General features: G+C 46.7%; 8 non-coding genes and 15 pseudogenes across 8 annotated transcripts; all 23 read right to left on the bottom strand.

Annotated features, from left to right (window-relative positions):
• Positions 1–170: 170 nt before the first annotated feature.
• Positions 171–289, bottom strand: LOC148260346 (5S ribosomal RNA; annotated as a pseudogene).
• A 561-nt stretch (positions 290–850) lies between these two features.
• Positions 851–969, bottom strand: LOC148260345 (5S ribosomal RNA). Its single transcript, XR_015820971.1, has one exon. It is a non-coding gene; the product is annotated as a 5S ribosomal RNA (ribosomal RNA).
• A 563-nt stretch (positions 970–1,532) lies between these two features.
• On the bottom strand, positions 1,533–1,651 carry LOC148260344 (5S ribosomal RNA; annotated as a pseudogene).
• Positions 1,652–2,215: 564 nt separating this feature from the next.
• On the bottom strand, positions 2,216–2,334 carry LOC148260343 (5S ribosomal RNA; annotated as a pseudogene).
• A 204-nt stretch (positions 2,335–2,538) lies between these two features.
• Positions 2,539–2,656, bottom strand: LOC148260342 (5S ribosomal RNA; annotated as a pseudogene).
• Positions 2,657–3,217: 561 nt separating this feature from the next.
• LOC148260341 (5S ribosomal RNA) lies at positions 3,218–3,336 on the bottom strand (annotated as a pseudogene).
• A 202-nt stretch (positions 3,337–3,538) lies between these two features.
• On the bottom strand, positions 3,539–3,657 carry LOC148260340 (5S ribosomal RNA; annotated as a pseudogene).
• Positions 3,658–4,216: 559 nt separating this feature from the next.
• On the bottom strand, positions 4,217–4,335 carry LOC148260339 (5S ribosomal RNA). The gene has a single exon (XR_015819904.1). It is a non-coding gene; the product is annotated as a 5S ribosomal RNA (ribosomal RNA).
• Positions 4,336–4,837: 502 nt separating this feature from the next.
• Positions 4,838–4,956, bottom strand: LOC148260338 (5S ribosomal RNA). Its single transcript, XR_015820467.1, has one exon. It is a non-coding gene; the product is annotated as a 5S ribosomal RNA (ribosomal RNA).
• A 207-nt stretch (positions 4,957–5,163) lies between these two features.
• On the bottom strand, positions 5,164–5,282 carry LOC148260337 (5S ribosomal RNA). The gene has a single exon (XR_015821137.1). It is a non-coding gene; the product is annotated as a 5S ribosomal RNA (ribosomal RNA).
• A 567-nt stretch (positions 5,283–5,849) lies between these two features.
• LOC148260336 (5S ribosomal RNA) lies at positions 5,850–5,968 on the bottom strand (annotated as a pseudogene).
• A 590-nt stretch (positions 5,969–6,558) lies between these two features.
• LOC148260335 (5S ribosomal RNA) lies at positions 6,559–6,677 on the bottom strand (annotated as a pseudogene).
• A 210-nt stretch (positions 6,678–6,887) lies between these two features.
• LOC148260334 (5S ribosomal RNA) lies at positions 6,888–7,006 on the bottom strand (annotated as a pseudogene).
• Positions 7,007–7,565: 559 nt separating this feature from the next.
• Positions 7,566–7,684, bottom strand: LOC148260333 (5S ribosomal RNA). Its single transcript, XR_015821142.1, has one exon. It is a non-coding gene; the product is annotated as a 5S ribosomal RNA (ribosomal RNA).
• A 207-nt stretch (positions 7,685–7,891) lies between these two features.
• Positions 7,892–8,010, bottom strand: LOC148260332 (5S ribosomal RNA; annotated as a pseudogene).
• Positions 8,011–8,930: 920 nt separating this feature from the next.
• LOC148260331 (5S ribosomal RNA) lies at positions 8,931–9,049 on the bottom strand (annotated as a pseudogene).
• An 886-nt stretch (positions 9,050–9,935) lies between these two features.
• LOC148260330 (5S ribosomal RNA) lies at positions 9,936–10,054 on the bottom strand. Its single transcript, XR_015821024.1, has one exon. It is a non-coding gene; the product is annotated as a 5S ribosomal RNA (ribosomal RNA).
• A 205-nt stretch (positions 10,055–10,259) lies between these two features.
• LOC148260329 (5S ribosomal RNA) lies at positions 10,260–10,378 on the bottom strand (annotated as a pseudogene).
• Positions 10,379–10,941: 563 nt separating this feature from the next.
• On the bottom strand, positions 10,942–11,060 carry LOC148260328 (5S ribosomal RNA; annotated as a pseudogene).
• Positions 11,061–11,264: 204 nt separating this feature from the next.
• Positions 11,265–11,383, bottom strand: LOC148260327 (5S ribosomal RNA). The gene has a single exon (XR_015819813.1). It is a non-coding gene; the product is annotated as a 5S ribosomal RNA (ribosomal RNA).
• A 561-nt stretch (positions 11,384–11,944) lies between these two features.
• LOC148260326 (5S ribosomal RNA) lies at positions 11,945–12,063 on the bottom strand. Its single transcript, XR_015819751.1, has one exon. It is a non-coding gene; the product is annotated as a 5S ribosomal RNA (ribosomal RNA).
• Positions 12,064–12,625: 562 nt separating this feature from the next.
• Positions 12,626–12,744, bottom strand: LOC148260325 (5S ribosomal RNA; annotated as a pseudogene).
• Positions 12,745–13,306: 562 nt separating this feature from the next.
• On the bottom strand, positions 13,307–13,425 carry LOC148260324 (5S ribosomal RNA; annotated as a pseudogene).
• Positions 13,426–13,543: the final 118 nt, after the last annotated feature.

Here is a 13,543-nt window from a genome sequence, read left to right as displayed (position 1 = left end):
TCCTTCCCTCCCCCTCCCATCAATTGTTTCCTTGTGCGTTCACACTGCGCCTTTCCTTCTCATTCTAATATCGATTAAAATGCCCCTGCTTCTTGACTCACAATTGCGTATAAACCAGCTGACCCCAGTTCCAGTCGCGCGTAACGTCGAACGACCCGTTTGAAAAAAAATTGGTGCGACACGAGGACTTCCCAAGAGGTCACCCATCCGAGTACTACTCTCGCCCAAGCACACTTAACTACGGACTTCTGATTGGATCCGGTGCATTAGTACTGGTATGATCGCACCCGTTTAATTCCGCGCTGCAAATACATAAACTCCTTCTCCTTTCTTCCCCCTCCCGTCATTTGTTTCCTTGTGCGTGCGCAGTGCACCTCCCGTGCTCGTTCTAATTCAAGTAAAATGCTACGGTGCCGTGACTCACATTTGCGAATAAAACTGAGGACCATAATTCAAGTCGCGCGTATCGTCGAATGAATCATCTGCAAAAAAATGGGTGCAACACGAGGACTTCTTAAGAAAATGGGTGAAATATAAGGACTTCGCAGGAGGTCACCCATCCTAGTGCTACTCTCGCCCAAGCACCCTTAACTTGGGGAGTTCTGAAAGAATCCGTTGCATTGGTGCTGGTATGATTGCTCAAGTTTCATTCTGCGCTGCAAATACATACACTTTTTCTCCCTCCATCCCCCCTCCCGTCATTTGTTTCCTTGTGCGTGCACTCTGCATCTCTCCTTCTCGTTCTAATATCGATTAAAATGCCCCTGCTTCTTGACTCACATTTGCGTATGAACCAGGCGTCCCTACTTCCAGTCGCGCGTAACGTCGAACGACCCGTCTAAAAAAAAAATTAATGCGACACGAGGACTTCCCAGGAGGTCACCCATCTGAGTACTAATCTCGCCCAAGCACACTTAACTGCGGAGTTCTGATGGGACCCGGTGCATTCGTGCTGGTATGATCGCACCAATTTAATTTCGCTCTGCAAATACATAAACTCCTTCTCCTTTCTTCCCCCTCCTCTCATTTGTTTCCTTGTGCGTGCGCACTGCACCTCTCGTTCTCGTTCAAATATGAAGTAAAATGCCACGGCGCTGTGACTCACATTTACGAATAAATCTGCGGACCATAATTAAAGTCGTGCGTAACGTCGAACGGCACATCTGAAAAAAAGAAAATAGGTGCAACACGAGGACTTCACAAGAAAATGGGTGAAATATAAAGACTTCGCAGGAGGTAACCCATGCTAGTACTACTCTCGCCCAAGCAACCTTACCTACGGAGTTCTGATAGAATCCGTTCCATTAGTGCTGGTATGATCGCACCTGTTTCATTTCGTGCTGAAAATACATACACTCCTTCTCCTTCCCTCCCCCTCCCATCAATTGTTTCCTTGTGCGTTCACACTGCACCTCTCCTTCTCGTTCTAATATCGATTAAAATGTCCCTGCTTCTTGACTCACAATTGCGTATAAACCAGCGGACCCCAGTTCTAGTCGCGCGTAACGTCGAACGACCCGTCTGAAAAAAAATTGGTGCGACACAAGGACTTCCCAAGAGATCACCCATCCGAGTACAACTCTCTCCCAAGCACACTTAACTGCCGAGCTCTGATGGGATCCGGTGCATTAGTGCTGGTATGATCGCACCGGTTTAATTCTACACTGTAAATACATAAACTCTTTCTCCTTTCTTCCGCCTCCCGTCATTTGTTTCCTTGTGCGTGGGCACTGCACCTCCCGTGCTCGTTCTAATATCAAGTAAAATGCTACGGTGCCGTGACTCACATTTGCGAATAAACCTGTGGACCATAATTCAAGTCGCGCGTATCGTCGAAAGAATCATCTGCAAAAAAATGGGTGCAACACGAGGAGTTCCTAAGAAAATTGGTGAAATATAAGGACTTTGCAGGAGGTCACCCATCCTAGTGCTACTCTCGCCCAAGCACCCTTAACTTGCGGAGTTCTGACAGAATCCGTTGCATTGGTGCTGGTATGATTGCTCATGTTTCATTCTGCGCTGCAAATACACAAACTCCTTCTCCTTTCTTCCCCCTCCCGTCCTTTGTTTCCTTGTGCGTGCGCACTGCACCTCTCGTTCTCGTTCAAATATCAAGTAAAATGCCACGGCGCCGTAACTCACATTTGCGAATAAATCTGCGGACCATAATTAAAGTCGCGCGTAACGTCGAACGGCACATCTGAAAAAAAGAAAATGGGTGCAACATGAGAACTTCCCAGGAGGTAACCCATCATTGTACTACTTTCCCCAAAGCACACTTAACTGCGGAGTTCTGATGGGATCCGGTGCATTAGTGCTGGTGTGACCGCACCTGTTTAATTTCGTGCTGAAAATACATACACTCCTTCTTCCCTCCCCCCCTCTCATCATTTGTTTCCTTGTGCGTTCACACTGCACCTCTCCTTCTCGTTCGAATATCGATTAAAATGCCTCTGATTCTTGACTCACATTTGCATATAAACCAGTGGACCATAGTTCCAGTCGCGCGTAACGTCGAACGACCCTTCTGAAAAAAAATTGTTGCGATACGAGGACTTCCCAATAGGTCACCCATCGGAGTACTACTCTCACCCAAGCACGCTTAACTACAGAGTTCTAATGGGATCAAGTGCATTAGTGCTGGTATGATGCCACTTGTTTAATTTTGCGCTTCAAATACATACACTCCTTCTCTTTTCTTCCTCCTCCCGTCATTTGTTTCCTTGTGCGTACGCACTGCACTTCCCGTACTCGTTCTAATATCAAGTAAAATGCTACGGCGCCGTGACTCACATTTGTGAATAAACCTGCGGACCATAAATCAAATTGCGCGTAACGTCGAAAGAATCATCTACAAAAAGATGGGTGCAACACGAGGACCTCCCAAGAAAATGGGTGAAATATAAGGACTTCGCAGGAGGTCACCCATCCGAGTACTTTTCTCGCCCAATCACCCTTAACTCCGGAGTTCTGATAGAATCCGTTGCATTAGTGCTAGTATGATCCCTCATGTTTCATTTTGCACTGCAAATACATACACTCTTTCTCCTCCCATCTCCCCACCCGTCATTTGTTTCCTTGTGCGTGCACTCTGCATCTCTCTTTCTCGTTCTAATATCAAGTAATATGCCCCGGCACCGTGACTCACCTTTGCAAATGAACCAGCGATTTATAATTCCATTCGCGCGTAACGTTGAACAACCCATCCGAAAAAAAATAGGTGGAACAAGAGGGCTTCCCAGGTGGTCACCCATCCGAGTACTACTCTCGCCCAAGCACACTTAACTGCGGAGTTCTGATGGGATCCGGGGCTTTAGTGCTGGTATGATCGCACCTCTTTAATTTCGCGCTGCAAATACATACACTCCTCCTTTCTTCCCCCTCCCGTCATTTGTTTCCTTGTGCGTTTACACTTCACCTCTCATTCTCGTTCTAATATCGATTAAAATGCCCCTGCTTCTTGACTCACATTTGCGTATAAACCAGCGGACCCTAGTTCCAGACGCGCGTAACGTCGAACGACCAGTCTGAAAAAAAATTGGTGCGACACGAGGACTTCCCAGGAGGTCAACCATCCGAGTACTAATCTCGCCCAAGCACACTTAACTGCAGAGTTCTGATGGGATCCGGGGCTTTAGTGCTGGTATGATCTCACCTCTTTAGTTTCGCGCTGCAAATACATACACTCCTTCTCCTTTCTTCCCCCTACCGTCATTTATTTCCTTGTGCGTGCGCACTGCGCCTCCCGTTCTCGTTCTAATATCAAGTAAAATGCTACAGCGCCGTGACTCACATTTGCGAATAAACCTGAGGACCATAATTCAAGTCGGGCGTAATGTCGAAAGAATCATCTGAAAAAAAATGGGTGCAACACAAGGACTTCACAAGAAAATGGATGAAATATAAGGACTTCGCAGGAGGTAACCCATGCTAGTACTAGTCTCGCCCAAGCACCCTTACCTACGGAGTTCTGATAGAATCTGTTGTATTAGTGCTGGTATCATCGCAACTGTTTCATTTCGTGCTGAAAATACATACACTCCTTTTCCTTCCCTCCCCCTCCCATCAATTGTTTCCTTGTGCGTTCACACTGCACATCTCATTCTCGTTCTAATATCGATTAAAATGCCCCTGCTTCTTGACTCACATTTGCGTATAAACCAGTGGACCCTAGTTCCAGTCGCGCGTAACGTCGAACGACCCGTCTGAAAAAAAATTGGTGCGACACGAGGACTTCCCAAGAGGTCTCCCATCCGAGTACTACTCTCGCCCAAGCACACTTAACTGCGGAGTTCTGATGGGATCCGGTGTATTAGTGGTGGTATGATCGCACCTGATTAATTTAGCGCTGCAAATACATAAATTCCTTCTCCTTCTAATATCAAGTAAAATGCCACGGCTCCGTGACTCACATTTGCGAATAAACCTGCGGACCATAAATCAAGTCGCCCGTAACGTCGAAAGAATCATCTGCAAAAAGATGGGTGCAACACGAGGATCTCCCAAGAAAATGGGTGAAATATAAGGACTTCGCAGGAGGTCATCCATCCGAGTACTTTTCTCGCCCAAGCACCCTTAACTACGGAGTTCTGATAGAATCCGTTGCATTAGTGCTGGTATGATCCCTCATGTTTCATTCCGCACTGCAAATACATACATTCTTTCTCATTCTATCCCCCCTCCCGTCATTTGTTTTCTTGTGCGTGCACTCTGCATCTCTCTTTCTCGTTCTAATATCAAGTAATATGCCCCGGCACCGTGACTCACCTTTGCAAATGAACCAGCGGTTTATAATTCCATTCGCGCGTAACGTCGAACAACCCATCCGAAAAAAAAAAAGGTGCAACACGAGGGCTTCCCAGGTAGTCACCCATCCGAGTACTACCCTCGCCCAAGCACACTTAACTGCGGAGTTCTGATGGGATCCGGAGCTTTGGTGCTGGTATGATCGCACCTATTTAATTTTCTGCTGTAAATACATACACTCCTTCTCCTTTCTTCCCCCTCCCGTCATTTGTTTCCTTGTGCGTTCACACTTCACCTCTCATTCTCGTTCTAATAGCGATTAAAATGCCCCTGCTTCTGAACTCACATTTGCGTATAAACCAGCGGACCCTAGTTCCAGACGCGCGTAACGTCGAACGACCCGTCTGAAAAAAAAAATTAGTGCGACACGAGGACTTCCCGTGAGGTCACCCATCCGAGTACTAATCTCGCCCAAGCACACTTAACTGCGGAGTTCTGATGGGATCCGGTGCATTAGTGCTGGTATGATCGCACCGGTTTAATTTCGCGCTGTAAATACATAAACTCCGTCTCCTTTCTTCCCCCTCCCGTCATTTGTTTCCTTGTGCATGCGCACTGCACCTCTCGTTCTCGTTTAAATATCAAGTAAAATGCCATGGTGCCGTGACTCACATTTGCGAATAAATATGTGGACCATAATTAAAGTCGCGCGTAACATCGAACGGCACATCTGAAAAAAAGAAAATGGGTGCATCACGAAGACTTTACAAGAAAATGGGTGAAATATAAGGACTTCGCAGGAGGTAACCCATGCTAGTACTACTCTCGCCCAAGCACCCTTACCTACGGAGTTCTGATAGAATCCGTTGCATTAGTGCTGGTATGATCGCACCTGTTTCATTTCGTGCTGAAAATACATACACTCCTTCTCCTTCCCTCCCCCTCCCATCAATTGTTTCCTTGTGCGTTCACACTGCACCTCTCCTTCTCGTTCAAATATCAAGTAAAATGCCACGGCGCCGTGACTCACATTTGCGAATAAATCTGCGGACCATAATTAAAGTCGCGCGTAACGTCGAACGGCACATCTGAAAAAAAGAAAATGGGTGTAACACGAGAACTTCCCAAGAGGTAACCCATCATTGTACTACTTTCGCCAAAGCACACTTAACTGCGGAGTTCTGATGGGATCCGGTGCATTTGTGCTGGTATGATCGCACCCGTTTAATTCCGCGCTGCAAATACATAAACTCCTTCTCCTTTCTTCCCCCTCCCGTCATTTGTTTCCTTGTGCGTGCGCACTGTACCTCCCGTGCTCGTTCTGATATCAAGTAAAATGCTATGGTTCCGTGACTCATATTTGCGAATAAACTTGAGGACCATAATTCAAGTCGCGGGTATCGTCGAAAGAATCATCTGCAAAAAAATGGGTGCAACACGAGGACTTCCTAAGAAAATAGGTGAAATATAAGGACTTCGCAGGAGGTCACCCATCCTAGTGCTTCTCTCGCCCAAGCACCCTTAACTTGCGGAGTTCTGATAGAATCCGTTGCATTGGTGCTGGTATGATTGCTCATGTTTCATTCTGCGCTGCAAACATATACACTTTTTCTCCCTCCATCCCCCCTCCCGTCATTTGTTTCCTTGTGCGCCCCTCCCGTCATTTGTTTCCTTGTGCGTGCACTCTGCATCTCTCTTTCTCGTTCCAATATCAATTAAAATGCCCCTGCTTCTTGACTCACATTTGCGTATAAACCAGTGGACCCAAGTTTCAGTCGCGCGTAACGTCGAACGACCCGTCTGAAAAAAAAATTAGTGCAACACGAGGACTTCCCAGGAGCTCACCCATCCGAGTACTACTCTCGCCCAAGCACACTTAACTGCAGAGTTCTGATGGGATCCGGTGCATTAATGCTGGTATGATCGCACCTGTTTAATTTCGCGCTGCAAATACATAAATTCCTTCTCCTTTCTTCCCCCTCCCGTCATTTGTTTCCAAGTGCGTGCGCACTGCACCTCTCGTTCTCGTTCAAATATCAAGTACAATGCCACGACGCCGTGACTCACATTTGCGAATAAATCTTCGGACCATAATTAAAGTCGCGCGTAACGTCGAACGACACATCTGAAAAAAAAGAAAATGGGTGCAACACGAGAACTTCCCACGAGGTAATCCATCATTGTACTACTTTCACCAAAGCACACCTAACTGCGGAGTTCTGATGGGATCCGGTGCATTTGTGCTGGTATGATCGCACCTGTTTAATTTTGCGCTGCAAATACATAAACTCATTCCCATTTCTTCCCCCTCCCGTCATTTGTTTCCTTGTGCGTGCGCACTGCACCTCCCGTGCTCCTTCTAATATAAAGTAAAATGCTACGTTGCCGTGACTTACATTTGCGAATAAACCTGAGGACCATAATTCAAGTCGCGCGTATCGTCGAAAGAATCATCTGCAAAAAAATGGGTGCAACACGAGAACTTCCTAAGAAAATGGGTGAAATATAAGGACTTCGCAGGAGGTAACCCATGCTAGTACTACTCTCGCCCAAGCACCCTTACCTACGGAGTTATGATAGAATCCGTTGCATTAGTGCTGGTATGATCGCACCTGTTTCATTTCGTGCTGAAAATACATACACTCCTTCTCCTTCCCTCCCCCTCCCATCAATTGTTTCCTTGTGCGTTCACACTGCACCTCTCCTTCTCGTTCTAATATCGATTAAAATGCCCCTGCTTTTTTACTCACATTTGCGTATAAACCAGCGGAACCTAGTTCCAGTGGCGTGTAACGTCGAACGACTCGTCTGAAAAAAAATTGGTGCGACACGAGGACTTCGCAGGAGGTCACCCATCCGAGTACTACTCTCGCCCAAGCACACTTAACTGCGGAGTTCTGATGGGATCCGGTGCATTAGTGCTGGTATGATCACACCTGTTTAATTTCGCGCTGCAAATACATAAATTCCTTTTCCTTTCTTCCCCCTCCCCTCATTTGTTTCCAAGTGCGTGCGCACTGCACCTCTCGTTCTCGTTCAAATATCAAGTACAATGTCACGGCGCCGTGACTCACATTTGCGAATAAATCTGCGGACCATAATTAAAGTCGCGCGTAACGTCGAACGACACATCTGAAAAAAAAAATGGGCGCAACACGAGAACTTCCCACGAGGTAACCCATCATTGTACTACTTTCAGCAAAGCACACTTAACTGCGGAGTTCTGATGAGATCCGGTGCATTTGTGCTGGTATGATCGCACCTGTTTAATTTTGCGCTGCAAATACATAAACTCATTCCCCTTTCTTCCCCCTCCCGTCATTTGTTTCCTTGTGCTGCGCACTGCACCTCCCGTGCTCCTTCTAATACAAAGTAAAATGCTACGGTGCCGTGACTCACATTTGCGAATAAACCTGAGGGCCATAATTCAAGTCGCGCGTATCGTCGAAAGAATCATCTGCAAAAAAATGGGTGCAACACAAGGACTTCCTAAGAAAATTTGTGAAATATAAGGATTTCGCAGGAGGTCACCCATCCTAGTGCTACTCTCGCCCAAGCACCCTTAACTTGGGGAGTTCTGATAGAATCCGTTGCATTGGTGCTGGTATGATTGCTCATGTTTCATTCTGCGCTGCAAATACATACACTTTTTCACCCTCCATCCCCCCTCCCGTCATTTGTTTCCTTGTGCGTGCGCACTGCACCTCCCGTGCTCGTTCTAATATAAAGTAAAATGCTACGGTGCCGTGACTTACATTTGCGAATAAACCTGAGGACCATAATTCAAGTCGAGCGTATCGTCGAAAGAATCATCTGCAAAAAAATGGGTGCAACACGAGGACTTCCTAAGAAAATGGGTGAAATATAAGGACTTCGCAGGAGGTCACCCATCCTAGTGCTACTCTCGCCCAAGCACCCTTAACTTGCGGAGTTCTGATAGAATCCGTTGCATTGGTGCGGGTATGATTGCTCATGTTTCATTCTGCGCTGCAAATACATACACTTTTTCTCCCTTCATCCCCCCTCCCGTCATTTGTTTCCTTGTGCGTGCGCACTGCACCTCTCGTTCTCGTTCAAATATCAAGTAAAATGCCACGGCGCCGTGACTCACATTTGCGAAAAAATCTGCGGACCATAATTAAAGTCGCGCGTAATGTCGAACGGCACATCTGAAAAAAAGAAAATGGGTGCAACACGAGAACTTCCCAGGAGGTAACCCATCATTGTACTACTTTCGCCAAAGCACACTTAACTGCGGAGTTCTGATGGGATCTGGTGCATTTGTGCTGGTGTGACCGCACCTGTTTAATTTTGTGCTGAAAATACATACACTCCTTCTTCCCTCCCCCCCTCCCATCATTTGTTTCCTTGTGCGTTCACACTGCACCTCTCCTTCTCGTTCTAATATCGATTAAAATGCCCCTGATTCTTGACTCACATTTGCATATAAACCAGCGGACCATAGTTCCAGTCGCGCGTAACGTCGAACAACCCATCTGAAAAAAAATTGTTGCGATACGAGGACTTCCCAAGAGGTCACCCATCCTTGTACTACTCTCGCCAAAGTACACTTAACTGCAGAGTTCTGATGGGATCCAGTGCATTAGTGCTGGTATGATGCCACTTGTTTAATTTTGCGCTTCAAATACATACACTCCCTCTCTTTTCATCCTCATCCCGTAATTTGTTTCCTTGTGCGTGCGCACTGCACTTCCCGTCCTCGTTCTAATATCAAGTAAAATGCAACGGCGCCGTGACTCACATTTGCGAATAAACCTGCAGACTATAAATCAAGTCGCGCGTAACGTCGAAAGAATCATCTGCAAAAAGATGGGTGCAACACGAGGACCACCAAAGAAAATGGGTGAAATATAAGGACTTCGCAGGAGGTCACCCATCCGAGTACTTTTCTCGCCCAAGCACCCTTAACTGCGGAGTTCTGATAGAATCCGTTGCATTAGTGCTGGTATGATCCCTCATGTTTTATTCTGCACTGCAAATACATACACTCTTTCTCCTTCCAACTCCCCTCCCGTCATTTGTTTCCTTGTGCGTGCACTCTGCATCTCTCTTTCTCGTTCTAATATCAAGTAATTTTGCCCCGGCACCGTGACTCACCTTTGCAAATAAACCAGCGGTTTATAATTCCATTCGCGCGTAACGTCGAACAACCCATCCGAAAAAAGAAATAGGTGCAACACGAGGGCTTCCCAGGTGGTGACCCATCCGAGTACTACTCTCGCCCAAGCACACTTAACTGCGGAGTTCTGATGGGATCCGGAGCTTTAGTGCTGGTATGATCACACCTTTTTAATTTCGCGCTGCAAATACATACACTCCTTCTCCTTTCTTCCCCCTCCCGTCATTTGTTTCCTTGTGCGTTCACACTTCACCTCTCATTCTCGTTCTAATATCGATTAAAATGCCCCTGCTTCTTGACTCACATTTGCGTATAAACCAGCGGACTCTAGTTCCAGACGCGCGTAACATCGAACGACCCGTCTGAAAAAAAATTGGTGCGACACGAGGACTTCCCAGGAGGTCACCCATCCGAGTACTAATCTCGCCAAAGCACACTTCACTGCGGAGTTCTGATGGGATCCGGTGCATTAGTGCTGGTATGATCGCACCTGTTTAATTTTGCGCTACAAATACATAAACTTATTCCCCTTTCTTCCTCCTCCCGTCATTTGTTTCCTTGTGCGTCCGCACTGCACCTCCCGTTCTCGTTCTAATATCAAGTAAAATGCTACAGCGCCGTGACTCACATTTGCGAATAAACCTGAGGCGCATAATTCAAGTCGCGCGTAACATCGAAAGAATCATCTGCAAAAAAATGGGTGCAACACGAGGACTTCACAAGAAAATGGGTGAAATATAAGGACTTCGCAGGAGGTAACCCATGCTAGTACTACTCTCGCCCAAGCATCCTTACCTACGGAGTTCTGATAGAATCCGTTGCATTTGTGCTGGTATGATCGCACCTGTTTCATTTCGCGCTGCAAAAACATACACTCCTTCTCCTTTCTTCCCCCTCCCGTCATTTGTTTCCTTGTGCGTGCGCACTGCACCTCTCGTTCTTGTTCAAATATCAAGTAAAATGCCACGGCGCCGTGACTCACATTTGCGAATAAATCTGCGGACCATAATTAAAGTCGCGCGTAACGTCGAACGGCACATCTGAAGAAAAGAAAATGGGTGCAACACGAGAACTTCGCAGGAGGTAACCCATCATTGTACTACTTTCGCCAAAGCACACTTAACTAAGGAGTTCTGATGGGATCCGGTGCATTTGTGCTGGTGTGACCGCACCTGTTTAATTTGGTGCTGAAAATACATACACTCCTTCTTCCCTCCCCCCCTCCCATCATTTATTTCCTTGTGCGTTCACACTGCACCTCTCATTCTCATTCTAATATCGATTAAAATGCCCCTGCTTCTTGCCTCACAATTGCGTATAAACCAGCGGACCCCAGTTCCAGTCGCGCATAATGTTGAACGACCCGTCTGAAAAAAAATTGGTACGACACGAGGACTTCCCAGGAGGTCACCCATCCGAGTACTACTCTCGCCCGAGCACACTTAACTGCGGAGTTCTGATGGGATCTGGTGCATTAGTGCTGGTATGATCGCACCAGTTTAATTTTGCGTTGCAAATACATAAACTCCTTATCCTTTCTTCCCCTTCCCGTCATTTGTTTCCTTGTGCGTGCGCACTGCACCTCCCGTGCTCGTTCTAATATCAAGTAAAATGCTACGGTGCCGTGACTCACATTTGCGAATAAACCTGAGGACCATAATTCAAGTCGCGCGTATTGTCGAAAGAATAATCTGCAAAAAAATGGGTACAACACGAGGACTTCCTAAGAAAAAGGGTGAAATATAAGGACTTCGCAGGAGGTCACCCATCCTAGTGCTACTCTCGCCCAAGCACCCTTAACTTGGGGAGTTCTGATAGAATCCGTTGCATTGGTGCTGGTATGATTGCTCATGTTTCATTCTGCGCTGCAAATACATACACTTTTTCTCCCTCCATCCCCCTTCCCGTCATTTGTTTCCTTGTGCGTGCACTCTGCATCTCTCCTTCTCGTTCTAATATCGATTAAAATGCTCCTGCTTCTTGGCTCACATTTATGTATAAACCAGCGGACCCTAATTCCAGTCGCGCGTAACGTTGAACGACCCGTCCGAAAAAAAATTGGTGCGACACGAGGACTTCCCAAGAGGTCACCCATCCGAGTACTACTCTCGCCCAAGTACACTTAACTGCGGAGTTCTGATGGGATCCGGTGCATTAGTGCTGGTATGATCGCACCCGTTTAATTTTGCGCTGCAAATACATAAACTCCTTCTCCTTTCTTCCCCCTCCCGTCATTTGTTTAATTGTGCGTGCGCTTTGCACCTCCCGTGCTCGTTCTAATATCAAGTAAAATGCTACGGTGCCGTGACTCACATTTGCGAATAAACCTGAGGACCATAATTCAAGTCGTGCGTATCGTCGAAAGAATCATCTGCAAAAAAATGGGTGCAACACGAGGACATCCTAAGAAAATGGGTGAAATATAAGGACTTCGCAGGAGGTCACCCATCCTAGTGCTACTCTCGCCCAAGAACCATTAACTTGCGGAGTTCTGATCGAATCCGTTGCGTTGGTGCTGGTATGATTGCTCATGTTTCATTCTGCGCTGCAAATACATAAACTTTTTCTCCCTCTATCCCCCCTCCCGTCATTTGTTTCCTTGTGCGTGCACTCTGCATCTCTCATTCTCGTTCTAATATCGATTAAAATGTCCCTGCTTCTTGTCTCACATGTGCGTATAAACCAGTGGACCCTAGTTCCAGTCGTGCGTAACGTCGAATGACCCGTCTGAAAAAAAAATTAGTGCGACACGAGGACTTCCCAAGAGGTCTCCCATCCGAGTACTACTCTCGCCCAAACACACTTAACTGCAGAGTTCTGACGGGATCCGGTGCATTAGTGCTGGTATGATCGCACCCGTTTAATTCCACGCTGCAAATACATAAACTCCTTCTCCTTTCTTCCCCCTCCCGTCATTTGTTTCCTTGTGCGTGCGCACTGCACCTCCCGTGCTCGTTCTAATATCAAGTAAAATGCTACGGTGCCATGACTCACATTTGCGAATAAACCTGAGGACCATAATTCAAGTCGCGCGTATCGTCGAAAGAATCATCTGCAAAAAAATGGGTGCAACATGAGGACTTCCTAAGAAAATGGGTGAAATATAAGGACTTCGCAGGAAGTCACCCATCCTAGTGCTACTCTCGCCCAAGCACCTTTAACTCGCGGAGTTCTGATAGAATCCGTTGCATTGGTGCTGGTATGATTGCTCATGTTTCATTCTGCGCTGCGAATACATATACTTTTTCTACCTCCATCCCCCCTCGCGTCATTTGTTTCCTTGTGCGCGCACTCTGCATCTCTCTTTCTCGTTTTAATATCGATTAAAATGCCCCTGCTTCTTGACTCACATTTGCGTATAAACCAGTGGACCCTTGTTCCAGTCGTGCGTAACGTCGAACGACCCGTCTGAAAAAAAAATTAGTGCGACACGAGGACTTCCTAGGAGGTCACCAATCCGAGTACTACTCTCGCCAAGGCACACATAACTGCGGAGTTCTGATGGGATCTGCTGCATTAGTGCTGGTATGATCGCACCTGTTTATTTTTGGGCTGCAAATACATAAACTCATTCCCCTTTCTTCCCCCTCCCGTCATTTGTTTCGTTGTGCGTGCGCACTGCACCTCCCGTTCTCGTTCTAATTTCAAATAAAATGC

This window comes from Carica papaya, chromosome 5 (genome assembly GCF_054855325.1).
Source record: "Carica papaya isolate Zhongbai chromosome 5, ASM5485532v1, whole genome shotgun sequence".
In the NCBI taxonomy this organism is placed as follows: Eukaryota; Viridiplantae; Streptophyta; class Magnoliopsida; order Brassicales; family Caricaceae; genus Carica; species Carica papaya.
Note: the sequence above shows the minus strand (reverse complement) of the source record. Positions and strands in the feature narration are given on the sequence as shown.